The sequence below is a fragment of the Ochlerotatus camptorhynchus genome, unplaced genomic scaffold, assembly GCF_037179485.1.
Source record: "Ochlerotatus camptorhynchus isolate MF236.1 unplaced genomic scaffold, CSIRO-AGI_Acam_v1.1 ptg000471l, whole genome shotgun sequence".
In the NCBI taxonomy this organism is placed as follows: Eukaryota; Metazoa; Arthropoda; class Insecta; order Diptera; family Culicidae; genus Ochlerotatus; species Ochlerotatus camptorhynchus.
Genome location: NW_027040957.1, coordinates 386,667 through 410,505, shown reverse-complemented (window position 1 = coordinate 410,505; position 23,839 = coordinate 386,667). Strand labels below are relative to the sequence as shown.

General features: G+C 38.3%; 1 protein-coding gene and 1 pseudogene across 1 annotated transcript in view; one reads left to right on the top strand and one right to left on the bottom strand.

Annotated features, from left to right (window-relative positions):
* The window catches only part of LOC135712333 (cardioacceleratory peptide receptor-like), a 325,970-nt gene that overhangs the window by 60,568 nt on the left and 241,563 nt on the right, over nucleotides 1-23,839 (top strand). The gene's annotated exons all lie outside the window — the stretch shown is intronic.
* On the bottom strand, nucleotides 23-19,520 carry LOC135712342 (probable pre-mRNA-splicing factor ATP-dependent RNA helicase mog-4; annotated as a pseudogene).

The window sequence follows — 23,839 nt, the reverse complement described above, 5'->3', positions numbered from 1 at the left end:
CAACAATTCCCGTTGAATACATGGTGCGAAAAATGCTCTTGAATTACCCCAAACCGTCTCATCACAACCTACGCCTCGGTCAGTGTGGCCCGACCGATCGTTTTCGGCATCTTTTTATTGGTGGAATCCTCGAGCTCCTTCGGTTTGTAGTAATGCGGTGCCGCCTCCAGCAGCCACTTGCTTTCGATTTCAATCACCGACCGCATGTACTCCTTCGTCGTAAACACCAGCTCGTGGTACAGCACCCAACGAGGCAGTTCTTCGAACAGTGCCGAATTCGGATGGATCATCACCGTCTGATTGTGCTTGGCCGTTTTGTAGTGACCCCCCTTGGAAAGCCGAGCGACGTGATAAAAGTACCCGGCTGTAATAGCCTTCCGGATGTTGGTCGTTTCCGGCAGACTGGAAACCATTTCGATTTCGACTCGCTGCATTAACCCAACCAGCTGCTCCCGGACATCGCGAGCTCGTTTCATCGAACGGAACTGAATGAAATTTTCGTAACACCACTGAGTGCTGTAGTCCGATTCGGCCCATTGATTGTAGACCTGCAGCATACTCAAGTGGTCCCCGTGCATGTGGTTGAAGTTCTTCCGGGCCGTATCTGCGTGGATGATTTTATCTTTCGGTCGGTAGAAGATGGCTCCATTCACCGATAGCATTGCAGCGATGGCCACCACCTCCTCGGAACATTTGTACTTTTCACTAGCAAGCAGCATTTTTGCCATCATGGGATCGACCGGAAATTCCGCCATCCGTCGTCCAAGTTTGGTCAGTTCACCGTGGTGATTCAATGCCCCTAGGGCGTAAAGTTGCTCCAATGCCAAAACCAACGTTTCATGTGGTGGAGGATCGAGGAAATCGAAATGAAGCAAATCGTTGATTCCAAGAGCTTTGAGCATTAGCACGGCATTGCCCAGGTTTATGCGCTGAATTTCCGGGACGGTGTTGTCTTCCAGCTCGTGTTTGTATGCCCAGGCTGTGTACAGACGAAAGCACTTGCCAGGGGCAACGCGCCCTGCTCGACCTGCACGTTGATTGGCAGACGCTTTCGAAATGGGCACGACCATCAGGGTCTCCATCCCGGTTCTGGAGTTAAAATTATTTTGCTTTGCAAAGCCCGGATCGATCACGTACATTATGTTATCGATGGTTAGTGATGTCTCGGCGATGTTGGTGGCCAGTACGACTTTCCGGGCGTTCGGTGGAGTTGGATCGAAAATTTTCGCCTGCATGACCGAAGGCAGATTGGCATAAATGGGAAGGATGAGTAGTTCCGCTTGACGCGATCCTGGAGCATCTCCTGGCAGGCTTCGATTTCCTCTTGTCCTGGAACGAAAAAAAAATGTAATTTTTTAACATCGCATAGAAATAGACCCACTTACCAGTTAAAAATACAAGAATGTCTCCAAGAGGCTGAGTGGCATGAATCTGTAGAACCGACACCACACATGCATCGGTATAATCTGCTTCCGGTGCTTTGGTGTAGAAGACATCAACCTAGAAGAGAAAAAGTTAGATTTTACAGCAAAACACAAAGCAAGTCAAATCTAACTACGTACCGGAAAACGACGACCAGGAATACGGAATATGTTCGCATCATCGAAGAAATCCGAAAACTTTCCCGCATCCAACGTGGCACTGGAAATCAGTAGTTTCAAATCCAACCGAAACCGCGCAATGTCCTTCACCAATCCAAACAGAATGTCCGTGTGCAACGTACGCTCGTGAGCTTCATCGATAATCATCACACTATACGAAGCTAGGTCCGGTTCCGAAAGAAACTCCCTGTGCAACGTACCATCTGTCATGTATTTAATGACAGTCCGCTCGGATGTGCAATCCTCGAAACGAATACTATAACCAACTTCGTTGCCCAACTTGACGCCCATTTCCTGTGCAACACGTGCCGCCACGGACATCGCTGCCACGCGACGAGGCTGAGTACATCCAATCTTCTTGCCGTCGTTTGTAAACCCAGCTTCATTGAGATACTGTGAAATCTGTGTCGTTTTTCCCGAACCCGTTTCTCCTTCGATAATAAGAATCTGGTGTTCTTTTATAGCGGCTATGAGATCCTCCTTGAATGGAAAAACTGGAAGTGATTTCTTCGTTTCCTCAATGTCCATCTTCTTCCTTTCCGCCTCAGATACCGGTGCTTTCCGGTCCTTTTCTTTAGTTCCATCCAGTCGGAGTGCCTGGACGAAATCAATCTGATCATCCAACAGCAGTTCATTGGCGTTGACGGCACCGTCGAAAAATTTACTCTTTCAGCAAATATAGACAGTTTCTTATAGGAATTTTCGGTGGAGTGAAAGGATAGTACAAAGTCCGCCATGTTTCACGCACAGTCTGACGTTTGCTTATGGATTTTCTCATAGGAGTAAAGAGCTACAGAGTCGCCGTCAACGCCAATACTCTTCAGCACCAGCACCACTTGCGAACCTCTTCGTTTTTGAAAGTAAATTTCACGCACAGTCTGACGTTTGCTTACGGATTTTACCATAGGAGTAAAGAGCTATAGATTCGCCGTCAAGGCCAATAGCATCAACTATATACTTTAAGCTAGTACATATGAATAGATAGCGTTGCCGTGAGGTACACTGAAAAATTGAAATAGCAGGTTAGTCACCAAAGTTTTCGAGCCGCTCCGTCTGTCACTTCGTTTGTGGTACTATTTTACTAATTGAGTCATACTAATGTGTGATAAGTGCAATAGAAAGTATAAGCGCACGAGTCCATTTGGGTTGTAAATTTGTTTGTTTTAAAATGGCATTACTAATGCATTTAGAAACACGTTTGTAAAAGCATGAAATTTTGATTGCATATTTTGTTTGACAAATATTACAAATCAAGTATTTAATGTTTCAAAGTTCAAATAAGAAGTATGGTCAAATATGTTTCATCAAAACAAATAAAAGTCTATCTGTATTAAATAATGTGGTACATTTCGTTTGGCAGGTTAGACATAATCAACCAATACAAAGACTTTGCATAGCCTGCAAATTTTAGAAATTTTTCACATTTAATAGGTATAAACAATACAACAGAATGGGGGTGACCCCGGCGTAGTGGTTAACATCCATACCTCTCACGCCAAAGTCACGAGTTAAAATCTCACCCCCGGACAAGTCACGAATGACCCAAGAGTGTTAAAGTGACTATAATAATAATAATAAAAAAAAAAAAAAAAAAAAAATACAACAGTATGCCAACAAGTAGGGGAAATGACGGCTTCGGCATGACAGACTATTTTCGGCAACCCAAATTAAAACGCTAATTTCGCTGGATTTTCTTACGAAAACACTTCTCTGAATGCATTCAAACGTTTCTTTAGGCTTTCAACTTCAATTTGATTACATTTTTTCACTGAGAAAAAGTAATCTAGCAGGGTTTTCTTGAAATGAAACACACGCACTTCAAAATGCTGCTGATTTCGAGTTGCCGATGAAAACACAGCCGTTTAACACGCAGCTCAAATAGAAAGGTTGCCGAATAAAAAGATGTTGCACACAATAGTCGCTCTCACTAGAGAAGATTGGAGCTTTGTAAAAGCGTTTCAAAACAGTTTTTGATAATTCTTTCGACTGAAATTGTTATAGCAGCTGGCAGCAAAAGATTGTAAACAAACCAATACTGCATATGTGTGCGTTCCTAAGAAAAAAGACTATAGAAAGATGATCGCTGTTTAGGTTGCCGAGAATACGTAAATTCCCCTACTTCTTTCGGGAACGTTTGATTGACGAATTCAGATAAAAGTGGCTGTAAACAAATATGTTTTTTTAAAGTCATATTGAAATTTCGTTGAAAATCTGTTGCACATGTGTTTGGAATGATTACTCAATATGCTACATATTTTTTTTACCAGTCTTATTAAAGTTTTTTTTTTTCTAGTTACATAAACATGAAATATTTACATCTTCTTCATCTGGAATATGTTTTGAAATGTCGTAAGAATTTTAAATTTTGGTTCATTTTAGACATTCAGGTACATCATTGTATTGTATAGTTGAACGACATGGTCTACAATTTAAGATTGGTTTCTGTAATGATAAGTATCACGATCTTCATCAAAATGTTAGTATTATTGACAATAATCATAACAATCAACTCGTATATTCATTAAAAAACGTAAATAAAAGGGAAGGGACGGTCCAACAGGGCACCCGATTGAAGCGATTTGGGCGGGGAGAGTGGGAATGCCCACTACCTGTTGATAACATTTCGTGGATAAAGAGCGGGCTCTTCTCCCCACTCATTGGGGCATCTTCCTATTTGGAGCTTGTCTTTTTGACCAATTGGCTGATCAAGTTGTTGGAAGGAGATTTTTTATTGTTCCGTAGATGCGTATAGGCAACTTTGCCTATCGATTTACCCAATCCGTTTTTGGCCCTTCATACAGCGACATATTGAGGACAATCAGAGGTTATTAAGCTTGATCAAGACAAACAGAGAAGAGAGCCCACTGCTGTTGGACTTAGTTTCCGTGCTACAATGGGTGGTAAACCACTATCATCATCATCATTTAGACATTCAGGTACATCAAAAACTAAATCAACTATTTCTGATGGTTATAAGGGGGCTTCAAAACACACTGCCGACTAAAGTTTCCAGTATAGGACAGTGATATGAAAATAAAATAATTCAGTTTTCAAAAGCTTCAAATCTCTCCATGTATGGCTTTGATGCTTTAACACGAGCTTTTGCCTGCTCTCAACATAGTGTTCTATAAAGCACTTCCACAGTTATCAACTGGGTTCTTTAAGGATATTGAGGTAAATGCATATTCGTAATCTGCATTAAAAATGGATCCGAAATCCAAAATTTCATCAAGTTTGATACACTGGAACTATTTTAAGTAAATGCGATTACATTAGCAAAAAATCACCATCTTAGCGCCCCTCGGTGGGACTTTGTATGGGAGTGAACTCTCAGCTTGTTAGTTTAGTGTCAAAGAGTGAAACTATGACTTTGCTCTAAATCTTGACATCATGACAAATGCCACCACGCATTATACTAATCAAGTACCGTCAAGCAATTTTTCTGGCCCTATAATCACATACATTACTTGAGGCATAGAAGTCAGAAAACTTTTGTTGTTTGTAAGCTTTCTGTAATGCTGAGTTAATGCTGTGATCAGTCATTTCAAGTCGAGTATATTCTTTTCCTGTGTGTTTTGTCATGAAAATTAATCATATGGAAACAGCCAACTGCAGAAAATCTTCACCGCTGGAAGTAGAATAGCAGGAACAGATCATAACTACTTCAAAAGGAGAGCCGTATAGAAAAAGAGAAAACGAAACTCGTGGCGAAAGGAGTTTCTTTGAAATGGGTCGATAAAAGTTCAACGGTTACGGAGCTGGAAGATCTTAATGATTTGGAACTACCGTTCCGATTCAAATTTCGGACGATTCAAATTTCGGACACTTTCATTTTTAATTAAATATTACATCCAGTTAGAAACAAAGTAATAATGTTAGATGATCGTGGAGGGCACTAGTCAAAAAAATTTAAAATTTACAAGACATGTGGATCATATTCGACCGAGATAATCAACTTTTAAAAGTGTCCGAAATTCGAGTTTAAGTGTCCGAAATTTGAATCGGCACGGTACATCGGGTGGGATCGCCGTGTTCGTTGTTATCCTTATTTGCAAGCCGCTTCAAATACAATTAAACGTGCTAATGGTTTTTTTTCCCAATTTCAATCAGCCTTCATTGCATCTTCTCTCATTCCATGTATCTGGAAGTCAAAAAGTAAACAACATATCAATCTGTAATATCATTTAGATCGATCATCATCAAACAGCGGTGTCATTTAGGTCATTCAGCGTGCAAAAATAATCACTAAACTTTGGTCCTCTGTTCGAATCTTGAAATCAATTACCAAAATGCCGTTACTAACTAGGCTATCTGAGCTTACAATTAGTTAAATGCTATTGCAAATCAATATGTTCAATTAGCACGTTAGATACCATTTAAAGTTTTTAAATCGGTATGTTTTTATATTGAAAGATTTTATGCGAGTTTTTATGTAGTATGCTGTGTTTGCATTTGGATTACTTTAATGTGGTCTTGATTTTTTAGCCTCATGAATTAGCTCTTTTTTTTCCTTGGTGAAATTATCATTACGTGTGATTTTTTTCCACATTTTTTTGTCTCATATTGTGAAACAATTCTAAGGATCTATTTTTGATTATCGGTATGATATTTTAACTATGTCTGTAACAAATATAAATAAAAACCTCGTTCAAATTCGCATGTCATTAAGCTGGGGATGAGCATTTTTTTAATGATATATCAAAACTTGCAACATGCGGTGTGCGTTTTCTCCATATTGATGTGATAAAAAAGAAAACTATAATTTAAAATTATATTAAATAAACTGTCTTTTTATTTTTTTATTTTTTTTATCAATAATTGAAATTACAACATTGTTTCACTGTATGAAATTACAGTTAGAAATAAAATAATGTTATATTTTATGATTACGCATAATCTAAGACAAAAAGCTTTTCAAACTTTTGCAGGAACAAACAACAACATAATGGCGCATTGCATTTTGAGAGGCAAAATTGTTAATCCCACCAAAAATTTGACAGCGCACTTTAAATTTTAGCTACATTATAGCGCATTGCGCACATTACAAGTACGACGAAAAGTGCGGATACGCTAATAAAAGTGCGCTTTTACGTTAAATCGTTTTGGTGTCTTCTGCGCACTTTTTTCTTGGTTCATAACGTAAAAGTGCGCAGAAGACAGCAAAACGATACAATGTAAAAGCGCACTTTTATTAACGATTCCGCACTTTTGAGGAGTCCAGTTAGAAATGCCAAACACAATACAAAATAAATAATTAAAATACGTGAAAGGACCTTAGAAATCAAAAGTATTTTCTGGTCTACTGGAACGACAAAATGAGAACCTAAAATATGCATATCTTTGTTTAGATTATGTTTGCTGAAATGCTTTACATGACATATTATTTAGTGTTAGAGAAATCACACATTACATGCTGTGACATAAAGATGCTTCATTGGCTCCACCTTCTGCGCTGTTTTGATCTTATAGATGAAGGAATAATAGTTCAGGCGTTTTACTTGAAAACATTTTAGAAAGTCACACTAGGATTCCGAATATGTTTATGAAACATTTGTAAGCTTACTGTAATGCCAAGTTGATGCCGTGATCTGTCATTTGAAGCCGAGTAATTTTTTGTCTGTATGTTTCATTATGAAAACAAAACAAAGTTAATTTTAACTGCAGAATGTCTTCACCGCTGAATGAGAAATCCAGGAAAAGATCAACTTTACTAGTTCTAAGTTCTAAGTTTCTATGAAATAGGCGGATAGAATTGAATGGTAACGGAACCGGAGGATCTGAATGATTTCTCGTTGATGTTCAGTATCGACTGTAAGTATTTTACGCCTGATTTCGGCTTCGACAATTTGTCATCGTAGGAGTTTTGTAGTTTGCCGGAAGAAGAATTTAACAACATCGTTTTAAACCTTCTTTGTTACATTTAGCTCAATTCTATCATTGAAAGCCGCCTCAAGTACAATGTTACCTGTTATATGGTGTTTCCCAATTTAAAACAGCCTTGTTTCATCCCGTCGTCCACCATTTCATGCATCTGAATGTCAATGCAAACAAATTATAATCTTTAATCTTATTTGGCTGGATCCTAGACACGGATCTTATTTAGATCATCGTGGAGGCGAACCAGCCCCAGGCTGAAAGCCTCCCTAATAAAGATAAATCAATCAATCAATTATTTAGATCATCCGGCTGAGGCGTGCAACAATAATCACTAAAATTTGGTCCTCTGTTCGAGTCTTAAAATCAAAAACATAAAAGAAACATATACGAGCATACAACACATGTGCATGAGTGAAAGAGATGAAATAACAGCCACCAATATTTTTGGTTTTCATTTACTGCATTTCATGTCGGTAAAACAGAGCATGATATCTTTTGCTCGGTTTGACATTTCACTCTTGGCGTAATATCAGCATTCTCAAAAGCTATTTCGCGACTTAGCACAAGCTATTTACTGGCCAATTATTTCGCCTTTTTCGGACTTATAACGGAATTTGAGAATTTTATAAAGTTGGTCGGCTCTAAATGAACTAAATTATATTGGCATGTAATGTTGAAAGGGTACAACCAAAGATGAATACTAAGATGAAACTGTCGGAAGAAAAACTTTCTATTTAAGTGTCCTCTTTCACGGTCCCTTTCATCCTATGAATACCCCCCGTATTCAAGGTAATTTTGTGATTTTGCTGCCCCCTCGGTAGAGATGAAATTTTGCGCTCTTTTTTATCAAAATAAACACACCAAAATCAGAGGTGTCCCATTTTTTAATTACTCGATTAACAACCAATCGATTTTTTTTTTGTTCACTGTGCTGCCATTTTCCACCAATGAGAGTGCATCACATGTTTGAAAGGATCGGTATTGATCCTCTGAAGAAGTTAATGCTTATATCGGCATGATATAACCGATTACAAATATTTTACTTTTCGGTTCGTTAATCGATTAATCGATAATTCCAATGAAAATCGCCCATGACTAGATGAATGTGAAACGTCATTTCAAATATATGGACCGTACATAAAAAATGATACAATTTGAAAGGGACCGGGGCTCAACACAAATTACGTCCACATGGTAACTGAAATAAACACGAGTGTTCACCGGTCGGTACAACCTTTAAGTGCTTAGTGGAAGATCTTCCTCATTCCGTTGCTGGTTTTCTTGTTACGTTGTTGCACTGATTGCACTGGGATGGACACATCGTATCACTAAACGATGTAATGTGCGTAGGCCCTTAGAGGTTGAACGAAAAACAACCAATCCACACGACTGCTGAGACTATATCAACATTTAATAGGATTTCTCTCAACATAATAAAAAGAGCGGTTACTTGGAATTGAGCAAAAATAATAATAATGTTATAGTAAATTTCCCAAATTTTTGTTAAATTTACTTAAATTTGGGAAATTGAGGAATCTTTCTTAAAAATGAATTATATTTAAACAAATTTTCGCCTAATTTTGAGTAACCCCACTTTTTATAATTTTTGGTGAAATTCTTCTAAATTTTGAGTAAGTCTCAGTTAATGACCGTAAGCATGATAGATGAGATAAAAATATATTGTGTTTTTTTTTATCGGAAAGGTTTGGCCTGAAGGGTCTTAGAATTTTATGAAATTTTCCCCACAGGTAAAGTTTATTTATGATAACTCTCAATTTTTTTCCTTTGATTTGTTTTCTGTGCTGGGCACCAATTGTTACCGACGCCAGGGAAGCAGCTCCCACATCTGGACCCTACCTATCGACCCATCACAACTCATGAACCGGAGACCAACGGTTTTACTTCCCTAAAGGAAGGCGTGATCAGAGATGTTATGCCTCAGAACATCCCGTCGGCGCCGACTGGGATTGAGCCCAGGCCTGCTGGGGTGAGAGGTTATCATGCCTTCCACAAGTTTTGCACAGGTACATGAGGCAAATTTACTCATGATTGAGTTCCTGTATTTTTTACGATTATGAGTAAACTAAACTCAAATTTGGGTTGATCTCATTGGCCGTTTAGGTGCTGTATTCAATTTTCACAGTACTTGAACTATCAACCTGTCCTCTTCAAAACTTTCTATAGTAATAAATTATCACACTAAAGCTTCATGTTGATATTAGTGTAGCATTTTCAACCAACTCTGAAAATCGTGTGAAGTAACAAGAAACACTTTGAATGTTCAAAATATATATTTTGTTTATTAATTTATTTTATAAGGCTCAACCGAATTAACTTTACAGAGCCGAGGATTCTTGTTCACTATACAATACATCTTAAAACTATAGTCAAAAGGTACAACGCAATATACATTTTATCTTTCGCTATCCAATAAGCCTCCTCACCCAGAACGAGAGCCGCTTCCAGTGGTTTCATTGAAATGGCAGATTTGCCAACGGGGAATGCTTCCATTGCAGCAATAGACGCTAAACGTGGTCAGCACTTACACATTCATCACGAAACGGTTGCTTTCCAAAGTCGACGACGCATCGACTGAAAGAACTGCTGATGAAGAACAGTGCGGAGGATCACACAATGGTTGCTACCAAGTAAACAGAAGATCGCGTGATACACATTGAGAGTGGTCTACTTTTGTCAACAGCCGAGTGAACACTGTTCAAAATATATGCTTGATTTAAATTATTCTGCTTACTTTATCTACAGAAACTATTGGCATCAATTTGAAATTTGAAGTCCACGCTACCAGATTTAAAGTCGAATGTTTGGGAAAACCACAACTTTTAAGAGGGAATTGTAAAATAATAGTAATTTTTTCAAGAAAATAATGAATACAATAGCAGTATTAACTAGGCTTGCAATTGCTCATTCAGCTAAAATGTTATTTTCCAGAATTTTGAAACTATGATACATTATTACAATATTTTTAATGATGCAAGATGCAGGAAGCGGAGGTACAGTTTGTGTATGACACATAAAACTTGTCAATTTCGCTTCCAGAGTGTCACAATTAGCTTTTAGCTATAACGATGAGCGCCACTCATCGCGATTGTTCATTACAGCTAACATCGCTAATTGTGACCCTGTGAAAGCAAAATTGACAAGATTTATGTGTCACACACAAACTTTACATGCTCTTCTTGCGTCTGACATATAACAATTATTATTATAATATCCCATAGTTTCATCATTTCAAAAAGTAGCATTTTGCTGTAATGAGTTACGCTGGCATTAACAATTTTTCCAAACATAAATATGTTCAAACAAAGAAAATTTACATAGTTGAAGATGCTAAGTTTCAAATAACAGACATAAAGTGGTCAGTTTATACAATAGTTGAGGAGATGAAAGTATAGATACCCCTCACCATCCATACCTTCCTCAAAGTTGACCTTGCTCGCTTTCTACTCTCTACATACAATTTTTTCACTGGGTAATTGATTCTGGTTGGACCTATCGAAAAACTGATGATGGTTGGACCTATTTTTTTCAATCGCTAGTTTAGTCAATCTTCGCTAATTTTTTTTTTCAAAGACCACTTTACTATCATAAAAAAAACTCTTTTTCTTCAATTTGCATGGGTGTTTTATAGAAAAAAAACTTCAAAACAATTGAGTTTCAATGTGTTTTCAAAACAGTTCACTTTCCACACATTTGCTCGTCATCATGCCATACAAAAAAGGAATATTGTTTACATTTATTTTTATTTTCATGCAGTAAAATACTGCTTTAAGGTGTAAACAACACGTTAGTACGCCATTTATCCATTGGTTTCACTAAAATGTTTGAATAATTGACGAAATTCGAATAGATAAATATGATCATGGTTGGACCTACGCATGATGATGGTTCGACCTATGTGTTTCCTAAGACGGCCGCTAGGTGCGCTTCGGTTTGTCTACATCCTGCATGCGCAGCTGATTTGAAATTCGATTTCGTTTTGGCCGAGTGATCAGTTTCTTCGATTGCAAAAATGGCTAAAGAAAAGAGTTATACGGTCGAAAATTTTCAAGAGGCTGTTCTTTTAGCAAGAAATAAATCACTTACCACGTATCAGGCACAGAAAAGGTACAATATTTCGAAAACGACACTTCACGCAAAAATTAAGGGAAGCCACGGCAAGAAATATGGAAGGGAAATAGTGTTGAGTGTTGATTTGGAGAACCAGCTAGCGTCAAAAAAGATCTGGGAAGCTGCTAAAGACCTTGCGTCACTAGTTGGACGAAAATTTAAAGGAGGAATTCCATCATCAGGTTGGTTGAAATGGTAACCACCGAGTTCCGAACTACCACGAAAGCGCGGAAAGAATCTGTTAATATGAATTTACATTAAGCACTTCTCATACACCTTCTATGTGTGAATTAATTTGAAATAAAATGTTAACAAACTAAAAATTGCTAACTGAAACATGTTTCCGAAAAAAAAAACTCCTAGGAGAAAAAAGAACTATAAAACCGGAATTAAGTTCTGATATTCTGTCATTTTAAGCCCCTAAATTCCCCGGGGGCACCCAAAACATGCCCGGAAGTGGCCAATGTGGTCCAAGGCACTCAATTTTGTTATTGATCTTGTTATCGAATGATAGGTTTTATTCCTTCCATGTCAAAATTAGGTCCATGTTCCATACACCCTGGAACTTGTTCCGGCCATATCTCCGGAACCAGTTGACGGATTCCAAAAATATTCGATAGCTTTCAATGGGACCACAGTACCTATAGTTTGACGTTTAAAATTTTCCAAATTGCGTCAATGATTTTCCGAGAAAATGAGCCATGATGAATAGCTAATGCGTGGAAAGTGAACTTTTTTAAAAACGAAGTTAAACTCAAATTTCTTGATTTTTTTAAATAGCAAATTCATAAAAACTGTATAAAAAGGGTTTTTTTCATGATACCAATAAGCTCTAAACAAAGTTTTTGAACAAATATGGGCTAAACTAGCATTTGCAAAAATAGGTCCAACCATCATCATTTTTTAGGTCCAACCAAGATCAGTATAGGTCCAACCAACATCATAATTCTTTGCTGAATAAAAAACTTTTATAAAATAAATTGTTCATAATATTTAACTTTTTATGTTATTATTAGAAACAAGAAAGGTAGATCTTTCCCCTAATCACGCATTTTTTATAATTATATGTTGAATTCATAAAACAAATACGACATGAATGTTGACGTCGTGTGAAACCGACCTAAATAGGTCCAACCATCATCAGTTACCCTACTCTAACGGAACTATCAATTCTATACTTTCATCTCCTCATCTATCGTATAAAATGACCGCTTTAAGTCTGTTATTTGAAACTTAGCATCACTTCGTGTCACTTACAATACGGCACGAAGCAAGATGAAACAATTTGTATTTCTTCGTAAATTTGTCGGCTTCAATTTATACCCAACTATTAAATGATTTAAACCCATTTTAACTCTTCTTTTTTTCTTTCCCTTCACAGGTACTATGACATCTACAATGCAATAAAAATTTATCATCGATACCGAAGTACATCAACGAAGTAGTAAGAAAGTTTACTTAATTTAGAACTTGATTGCTAATATATTGTAATCAAATAAGTAATCATCCGATTGAATGAAAAAAATCGTAGCTTAAGGACTTAGTCTAAGTCGATTCTCTCATTTTGGGTCCATGGGCTTAACTCAGAACTAGTGCAACTTGCTTCTAATTGTCTAATTGTTTTTCCAGCGTGATTATGTAATTTATTCAGTTCCTTTCAAATGCAAATTCTGTTCCATTTAGAATTTGGTTTCACAAAATGGGTAATTTATCCAAAAGGGAAAAAAAAAAAACATACAAAAACGCTGAGATAATACCCTCACTCTTGTAAGTTGTTTATTAATTATTATTATTCGTCAGCTTTTCGGATCTTGTCCAGCTGGGAAGCATCTGTCTTCGGAAAACTTGTTCAGATACCCAAAACCTTTCGAATGAGTAGATTAAGGCTTGTACTCGAAAAAAATGCACCATTTTTATCCGTGTGTAACTTTTTTATCCGTGGGTAAAAATTGATGAAAATCTGAGTATAACTAGTTTAGAGTGAATTGGTTTACATGTGCAAAATTTCATAACAATCGGTTCAGTGGTTATTGAGATGTCATCGAAACAAGAAGAAAATCGCCGGAGAATTTTGCGCGCCGTCATGGAAAATCCAACTGCGACCATGAGATGGATCGGAAGACAACTGGGAATCACCCATACAACTGTGTCTCGGGTGGTAAAATCGTTTAAGGAGTCCCAGACGACCGAGCGGCGGGCTGTAAGTGGAAGAAAATCAAAGACAGCTGACCCTGTGAAGGCCCGGAAGGTGTTGGATTATTTCTAGCGTAATCAGAACCTTCCGATTCGCGACGCGGCTCTGAAGGCAAAGTGTTCCGCCTGGTTCGTTCAGCAAACCATGAAACGAGCTGAGTTTCGTGTATTCAAGGTCCGGAAGGCACCGAACCGGCGTGATCAACAAATCACGGCGGCCAAATCCCGCGCAAGGAAGCTGTATCGAGAGTGGTTAACGAAACGATGTGTGTGGTTATGGATGACGAAACCTACATCAAGGCAGACGCAAAACAGATACCGGGGCTGGAGTTCCACGTTTCCAAATCACGGTTTGATGTTCCGGAAGACATAAGGAAGAAGAAAGTGGACAAATTCGCCAAAAATACTTTCTCTGGCAGGCCATATGCCAATGCGGTAAACTGAGTAAACCGTACATCACAATGGGTACCATCAACAGCGAAATTTACCGCACCGAGTGCCTCCAGAAGCGTCTGTTGCCCTTCCTGCGGTCCCACGGAGGCGAGACATTATTTTGGCCGGACCTGGCATCATGCCATTATGCGCGATCGACGTTGGATTGGTACAGAGACAATAACGTTGTTTTTGTACCAAAAACCGCCAACCCCCCAAATTCACCAGAGATTCGTCCGGTGGAAAGATTTTGGGCCATAATGAAGGCCAAAGTTCGAAAATCGTCCAAGGTGCTTAAGAACTAGCTGGAGTTGAAGAAAGAATGGATGAAAGTGACCAAAAAGGTCGGCTTCACCATTGTACAAAATATAATGTGGGGTCTTAAGGGAAAGGTGCGGGCTTTCATCGATGGAAAGGAAATTGCATAAAGTAATTATGCCGAAACATAATCCATATGTATTAGTTCATTCCCTGAAAGTTTCAGAAAATCCGACTTAAAATAAATTTTTGGCGAATGCTTTTGTCTGGTGCATTTTTTTTTTTCGAGTACAGGCCTTAGTTCAGATTTATGCCATTACGCAACGCTAGTCTGCATGCGAAAAAGCAATATGCGCTATACCTCAAGGTCCTAACTATCTCGGAAGTTGCTGTTTTGAGCAGAGTTGGTCAGATAGCCAATTCCTTTCAAACGGTGCGTAGCTAAGATTAGAAGATTTCCAATGCGTGGTGCTAATGTGCATGTGAAATTTAAAACTGTGCTATATCCCGATATCCTGACTATCGGGGAAGTTGCTGCGATCGGTTAATCAAGGCCTTCTACGACATAACTGAATAACTTTGCAGAAGGTAGCAAGTTAGCTGGTCAGGATTAAGAGATATATGGACCTCATACTGTAAATTGACATGAACACTAGTGCCATATAGTGAATGCATTTTTAACTAATATCTCGTCCATCCAAAAGGCAACCTGGCCAACTCGCAGCTACTTTCTAAATGGCCGGAATCTCGAGTAATAATCACATTATTCTTGCCTGATATGGGGATTCCCCATTGGGGAATCTTCAGTGACGACAGTTTATTATGATGATCTGAGATTATGGCTATTGGTTCAGATCATGTCCATGTCATGTTAATGCCAACATCGTTTTCAAAATCGTCCGTTGTGATTCCCATGTCCCTTTTAAGTTGGAAATCAGATAAAATTAGATTCCAGCCTTCATTTTAGCATTAGGTTCAAAATATAAACAAATATTGCTCAAATTTCACCAAACCTCGGACTTAGCTTCAGAATTCGCTAAAATACAACTAGGGGAAATGACGGCTTCGGCATGACAGACTATTTTCGGCAACCCAAATTGAAACACTATTTTCACTGGATTTTCTTACGAAAACACTTCGCTGAATGCATGCAAACGATTCTTTATGCTTTCAGCTTCAATTTGACTATATTTTTACCACTGAGAAAAAGCAATCTAGCAAGGTTTTCTTGAAATGCAACACACGCACTACAAATTGTAGCTGATTTCGAGTTGCCGATAATAGAACAGCAGATTTACATGCAGTTCAAATGTAACGGTTGCCGAAGAAAAACTGGTTGCCGACAATACTCGCTCTCACTAGAGAAGACTGGAGCTTTGTAAATGCGTTTCAAAACAGTTTTTGACGATTCTTTCGACTGAAATTGTTAGAGCAACTGGCAGCAAAAGATTGTAAACAAACCAATACTGCATATGTGTGCGTTCCTTAGAGAAAAAGGCTATAGAAAGAAGGTCGCTGCTTAGGTTGCCGAGAATACGTAAATTCCCCTATGTCGAAGACATACATACACACTTAGAAAAAATAATGTAAATTTAGGTGCTCTGAGACTGACATATACGAGCGTCAATTTTGACATAAAGTTGAGTCATAACAGACGCGAAATTCAATTCAATCAAACGTACTTTTCGTCGAGTAACGAACTTTTCAGTCTCGGAGCACTTAATTTTACATGACATGTTAGTTTACGTCTCATCCTTTATGTCAAGGATGGATTCCATCACGTGTAAAATGAGGTATTTCTAAGTGTGTATACAAACCATGAAAAAAAAATGGTCACGAGATGAACTAGCCATTGTGTTAAAAATCTCGCTTAAAAAGCAATAAGAAATGAGGTACTTTATTTGAAAATTTATCCCCTTGGATTCCGCTATGAATTGTGTATATATAATAGTAGAGTATAAGTTGCTAAACGAGATGACGTTGAAATTAGGTGTTAATGCATGCTAACCTGCAAGATACAATCCTTAAATATAGTTATACAAAGTTAAAAAAATGGATGTAAATTCTTAAAACGAAGTGATAGCGACGTGCATTTCCATAGAATTTACAACTTTGTAGCACATTTAAAAAGTGGTAAAATTCAAACAAAAAATGGATGAATCACTTTTTAAGGGGCAACTACTGTTTGTACTCCATTTTCACCCTATTACTTCGTAGATAGTTTCTAAAAATGACTTCATCTACAATGTTTCCGTAGATAGTCATCAATTTTAACAAAACATAAAAGTTATTTTTTATCTGAGTTAATACCCCTCGGGGAAGTTCACCGCTTCGAAAAAAATAATTACGTTTTGATTTTTCTAAAAATATTGAAAAAAAGTATCAAAAATCTAAAAAAATCACATTTTTTCTAATTTTTTAAAGAAAATTCACGTGCAAAAACATGTTTTATAAGTCATTATGGCATAAAGTTGGACTCAAAAAACCACAAAACATCAACTTTTCGGTTTTTCTGAGAGTCCAATTTTTTTTCATGATGGGATAGAAAAAAATTTTTTGCATGTAATTTTTGACAAAAATCTAAGGAAGAAACTGATTTTCTTGGATTTATGATAATTTTTCCCAAAATTTTTAGAAAAATAAAAACGTACCGAAAATATTTTTTTATTTTTGGGCCGGTGAGCTTCCCCTTAAGCAAAAAAATATCACCACTCAAATAAAGTACTCAAAAAATGAAGAAACATTCTAAAAGACATCAAAATGCTACACTCAATAGTTTCGTCACAAATAGGCATGTCTCACTAAGATGCGGCCCATTTAGAATTGGAACATGAACAATTGCGCATATTGCGCATACAGATTAACATAGTAGAAACCTGTTTAAACTAAAGTGTTTGATTTTATGTGTTCTTTAAAGGAAACATTCTTCCTCTTATTCTTCGCATATCAAGCTTATTGCTTATCGCATATTAGCTTAATGCGAGCTCTCAACTTTGTGTTCTAGATGCACTTCCACAGTTACTATTTGAGAGCTTTCGATGCCTGTACCATTTTGCATCCGTATAATTGTGTGGCAATTACAATCATACTCTATACCCCGGGAAGTCGAGACATGTTACAACCCGAACAGTTCCCAGACCGAACCGGGAATCGAACCCAGCCACCGCCAGCATGGCTTTACTTTGTAGTCGCGCCTTTTCCGACTTAGCTAAGGAAGGCCCCAATGGAAACATACAAAAAGAAATTATTCATACCGGTTTCGAAGAAAATTTCGAAATTTTCCCGGAATACGGCTCATTACCCGGTGCACATTATTATCATCCATCGATTTGGCAAGCATATTTCACTTGGTTTTAAATTCATTGATGTTTAGACGACACTGCCAGTCAGTTTCCTCTTCCCCAAGCCACACACATGTTCTATAAAAGTTTACATTGTTTATTTATTTAAAAAAATAACCTTTATAAGACTGGATTTGGTTGTAAAGCAGTTTACTCCACGCAATTTTGTGAATTTGTTCTACTTGAATCACTACAGCCCCACAGCTCTCTACCGGTCTGAGCTGGGGACAATTAGGTGGGTTGAGTTCTTGCAGAGTAAACTAAATCCCGTTGGTTTCATACCACTGTAGCACAGTTTTACTGTAATGACAGCTCGCAAAATCCTGCCAAAACATGACAGGTTGCTTGTGGGATAGGATGAATGGCAATATTCGCTTTTGGAAATATACCGCTCTATAAAGCTCTGAATTGAATGTCTTATCTCTAATGAAAACCTTTGTCTTCCTACCACAGCTACAGATGCACTGCCAGATTATATATTTAAGTGCAAGTTTATCTGCAAACACAAACTTGAATTTGAATTGTCAGTACACGCCACACGGTATTTCTAGGAAAACCTTACACTTGTGCAAGCTTAGGTCCAGACCACGAAGGGTTTTCCAAATGACTGCGCACAATTATTTTCCTTCTTTTTTCTTCCATGTTGAATTCCTCTGAAGCACGTTCGAACTAGAGTCGGTGTATAATGAGTCACGCCAAGAGAAAAACAGTTGAACTCGCATCACGGTTTCCGAAGGATTCCCTTTCTTTTCACTTGGCAACAGAGGACTTCTACATCAACTTTAAATGACTTCTAGCAAAAACCAAAATTAACGGCTGTAGTGAATCATAATATCAGTGATTTTATCAAATTATCTTATCAAAAAATAGTAGAAATTCTCATTACTGATCAAAACCAAACGTATCCCATCACCATTTAATGCTCGCTGCGTGTTTATGATGATTTCTTCAATTTTATTTTATATTTCATTGCAATAAAGGGTGATACGGTCAAAATTTGGTCAAGGGAAAACGCGTGTAATTCGGTGAAATCGTTTATTTAAAAAATCAAATTAAATTTCTTTTTCAAGTTCAATTAGTATAAAATTCAGGAAAAATATTCAGTTAGGCTTCCGCTTTTCCAAATCCGAATTGCCGGGCCTTACGCTTGACCCCTGCCATCAGATTTTGTACAGCCACCTTGTCCACCTTCTTCGCCGCAGAAAGCCAGTTTGCCTTGAAGTGCTGCTCGCCCTTAGCAGTTTTTTTTGGTCTTCTTTAGGTTCCGCTTGACAATAGCCCAGTATTTCTCAATTGGGCGGAGCTCTGGCGTGTTGGGAGGGTTCTTGTCCTTGGGAACCACCTGCACGTTGTTGGCGGCGTACCACTCCATGGCCTTTTTACCGTAATGGCAAGATGCCAAATCCGGCCAAAACAGTACGGAACAACCGTGTTTCTTCAGGAAAGGCAGCAGACGTTTATTCAAACACTCTTTCACGTAAATTTCTTGGTTGACAGTCCCGGAAGCTATGAAAATGCTGCTTTTCAAGCCACAGGTACAGATGGCTTGCCAAACCAGATATTTCTTTGCGAACTTTGACAGTTTCATGTGCTTGAAAACATCTGCTACCTTTCCCCTTCCTTTTTCCGTATAAAACTCTTGTCCCGGAAGCTGCTTGTAGTCGGCTTTGACGTAGGTTTCGTCGTCCATTACCACGCAGTCAAACTTCGTCAGCATCGTCGTGTACAGCCTCCGGGATCGCGCTTTGGCCGTCGTATTTTGTTTATCATCGCGATTTGGAGTAACTACCTTCTTGTAAGTCGATAGTCCGGCTCGTTTTTTGACTCGATGCACGGTTGTAGACGATACACCCAGCTTATTTGCGGCATCTCGGAGAGAGAGGTTAGGGTTTCGCTTGAAACTACCGGCAACTCTCTTTGTCGTCTCAGCGGCTTCCGGTTTTCGATTTCCCCCCGATCCAGACTTCCTGGCTGTCGACAAACGTTCCCCCAAACACTTTAATTACATTTGTAACGGTTGATTTGGCAAATTTTAGCGATTTTGCCAACTTTGCGTGCGAGTAGCTCGGATTTTCACGATGCGCGAGCAAAATTTTGATACGCTGCTCTTCTTGCTTGGACGGCATTTTGACAACTGAAGAGTGAATTCCAAAATCAAAATAGGAGCAACATTCTACACACACACACCTTCAAAATGAGGGGTGTTCAGGTTTTTTAAATGCAAAATTGAAAGAAATACGTCAAGTTGATATTGACCAAATTTTGACCGTATCACCCTTTACCTTTCTTGGACCTTTCGTAGCATCGTAATGTTTATTTACTTTGCACGATAGGTAGCCGATTTGACAGTTCAATAGGTAGACTTGGCTTCACTCTTGGCGTGACTCATTATACACCGACTCTAGTTCGAACTATGCTGCGAAAAAAGTCTTCTGTTGTTATTATTGTTATACGAAACACATAGACGCCAAAAGCTTCCAAATTCGACCACTAGAACCGCTGTAAGAATCAAAAATGTTTTTACCAATTCTATGTGGGCCACACCTTATTTTTTCGAATTTTGAGACTTTTTCTTAAACATAGCTTTGGAGCTGTCTGGTCTGACCTGAAGATGAGCTTTCTTTGATCGAAAAATAAGGTGCTGCATAATTGGTTAAATCGTTTCGCTAGTTCAAATGATGAAATCAGAAACATGGGCCTTCCGCTTGCTTGGCAATGATTCAATATTTGTACCTTTTATCGTTTCCTCAAAAGACTCAGTACAAACAGAAACGATGAAATCAATTCTTAAGAAAATTGTTGTAGACAGTTTTTTTTTCTGACTTCAAAGAATTACTGATTTCGGCAAATCATGGAAATATTGCTGGCCTTATTGAAATTGCTCAATTTAATGTCACGCGAGCACAGAGACGTGATGCTTATTGCCATGAGAATAGCAAAGCAGAGAAAGTGGGTCTTTAAAAAAATAAATCGCTGAGAACAAATTTCCAACAACTCGTTTCGTTTGGTTTCAGGAGTTAGATGGAAGAATAACGTGATTACAGGTTGAGGGATAAAATATTAGTATCGAATACTTAAGGGGAGGTTTACTTGGATTTTTCAAAAAAATTTTTGCATAAAATGAAAGCTACAAGTGTGTAGAATATGTGGCCAAAAGGATTTTACGATCCGAAACATATTTAGCGAGTTATGGCGCTTTGAGTGAACCTTTGTCATGCGCACTGAGGGACGCAACAAAAACTTTAAACGCGTTTTTCTCGAAACCATATTTTTTATAACAACTTAGAGCATAGGGCTTGAAAAAATGATCCGATTTACAATCGGAAAATTGCGCTTTAAAGGATACTATTTTTTGTATGGCTTATACCTAAAATGAAAAAAAAATTGTTAGTTACTATTTTTTAAGCAAGGTCAAAGTGAGAAAAAAAGGGGTAAAAAAAGCACTAAATTTTCAAATGTCCATAATTTGGTCAATTTTTGTCGGATTTCGTTCTAGTTAGGTATAAGCCATAGGGAATATTATCAACTTTAACCACAATAAAAAAAAATTCATTTCAGTTCACCATCAGAGGGTGTGCACTCGAAGTTCTGCAGCAAAACCTGACTGACACTCCTCCACGCGAGCCGCTATTTTGAGCCGCCATTTTGTTTTTTTACCTTCAAAAAATTTCCAAGTATTCAGGAATAGTGGACAAATATAATTATCGAAACCGGAAGTTCGTATGTCTTTTCATTCTCCTGAAAAAAAATTCCAAAGTTCAACTGTTTTTCAGCCAAATCCAAGTAAACCTCCCCTTAAGAGAAATAATGCTTATTTACGTATCTACACAGCAAAAATTCTGAATTATAATTGTGATGTAAACATTCACTCACGTAAACTTGTATTTCATTTCACGCAAACGAGCAACTTGTATGCAATGTTGGTTACAAATATGGGCTTTTGTATACAATATTTGCAACATTTCATGAAATGTCTCAGAACTTTGCACGATTTTATAATGTAAACTTAGATGATATGTGACGCTCCTTTTATGTGCATCATATTAAACAGATATTTACACAACTTTTTCGAACCGTGTACATAATAAATCGAGCACAGTTCGAGGGGACAGAAGTCCAAGATTTATTAAAATGTTAAGCAAAAATACATTTTAGTTTGATCAATTGATTTATATCCTGTGCAAATATACTTCATTCAACATATTCGCACTTAAATCTTCAAAATGAATAATATCGATTTATATCGATTACATCTCTAACATATCGGGTCACATCTCTAACTATCGCATGACAGGTCTCGTGACAGATTACGATGACAACACTGAGATATTAGGTGGATAGTCGTTTGTCGATGAGAATTTGATGTGAGCATTTCCGGATAACCGATCTGGAAAACGCGTTCAGCCCAGGTGCAACCGATGTCTTATCAAGCAGTAGCAGGTTTACGGAACCTGCATGGATGAGGATTCATCGGAGGATCTTGAAACTGAAAGAACTTGTAGCGATGTTGCAGTGGTGTTAAATTGGTGGGGAGTCAAAGGAGTGTCCGGCTTAACTGTTATCACTTGAAGCTAATAGGAAAACTTCAAGATGACATGTGTCGATTATGTGGCATAGAAAAAGAAGACTCTGAACACCTGCTATGCTCTTGTACAGCAATCTTCAATAAGAGGCGTATTTTTCTTGATAAGGGGCTGACAGAACCCTTTGATATTTGGAATTCAGTTCCCAGCCAAGTAGTGCAATTCATTCGAAATGTAATACCTGACTGGGAAAATGCTTTCGGTCAGTCTATGTCGGTCGCTTCATAAAATGGTGTTACGACATGCTGATAGAGCAATGTTAAAACGGGGAATGTATCACAATAGATCTAAGTACTAAAAAACTGTTAAAAGGTGGACGTAAGGCGAAGAAAATGGGGTTGAGGACAATGATACTCGGTCACGGTTTGGAGATGTACAGGGTCGGAGGCGGAGGTGGTTGTGAGAACGAACAGGTTTCGGTCGATGGCTGGATTTCGGAAGGGGTGAAGGTTCGGATCTTGCGAAGCAGTGTTGGGAAAAGCATACGAGAAGTGCCAGAGTGAGGCATCTGCTGCTGATGGGTTGCCAACCGAGGACTGGTTTGGGTAAGATTTGCGAGATTTGTCAGCCAGATTCATGGATCGGAGACATGGGAGGGAGGAGACGAGTTTTTATCTCTGATTCCCCTGGGGACTTCCTTCGGAGTGCAAGGACTTCTGAAGGACTGATTTGGTCCCGGGGATAGATCCTCCTTCTACCCTTTATCTGATTTATTGCAGGCATTAACGATCAATTTTTTGGATCTTATTTCTGACACTGAGAGGTGCCAATTGCTGGAACTTGGTCTGGTGTAGTTTCCAGCATCCGATCGGCTACCACTGCATCATTGCTGGACGCCATATGCAGCACTTTTACCGTACATCAAAGGTGGTGTTCTTGCATGAGCTTCCGTAACTGGAATGCTTTGACGGTCATGGTTCCAATACACATGTGAATGCAGTCTTGGCCTGGAATCCTGCCTGGAATACTCGATTCAAGGATATGTATCCGAGGATTTGGTGAAAATTTGGAAGTTCCATGGAGTTCAGAAGATGAATTGTTTTGGTCTGGAGAATTTGCAGGTTTTTCTCACAAGGAGCAAGAAGTGTAAACACACCGTAAACACTAAAAATTATAAGAGTGCATAGGTCGATAGTTCTGACTTATCCAAGATTATCGATGAACTATGAAAACGATGAAATCGGATGATATTGGCAGGCGCGGTTTTATTATAGTGAGCAATCCTTATTCCCGGATCGTTTTTTAATCTGTTTTCATTTTTCGGATACTTGAACGCCATTTGATCGCTGATTAGTAGCGAATTCGTTTATTATCGGGGTTGGAACCAGTTCCAACCCAGTGCGAAACCGAACTTTGTGTCAGTGCGAACCTCAACCTGAGCTAGGTTTTAAAAACAAACGAGCAAACTGACGTTTGTCGGAAAACA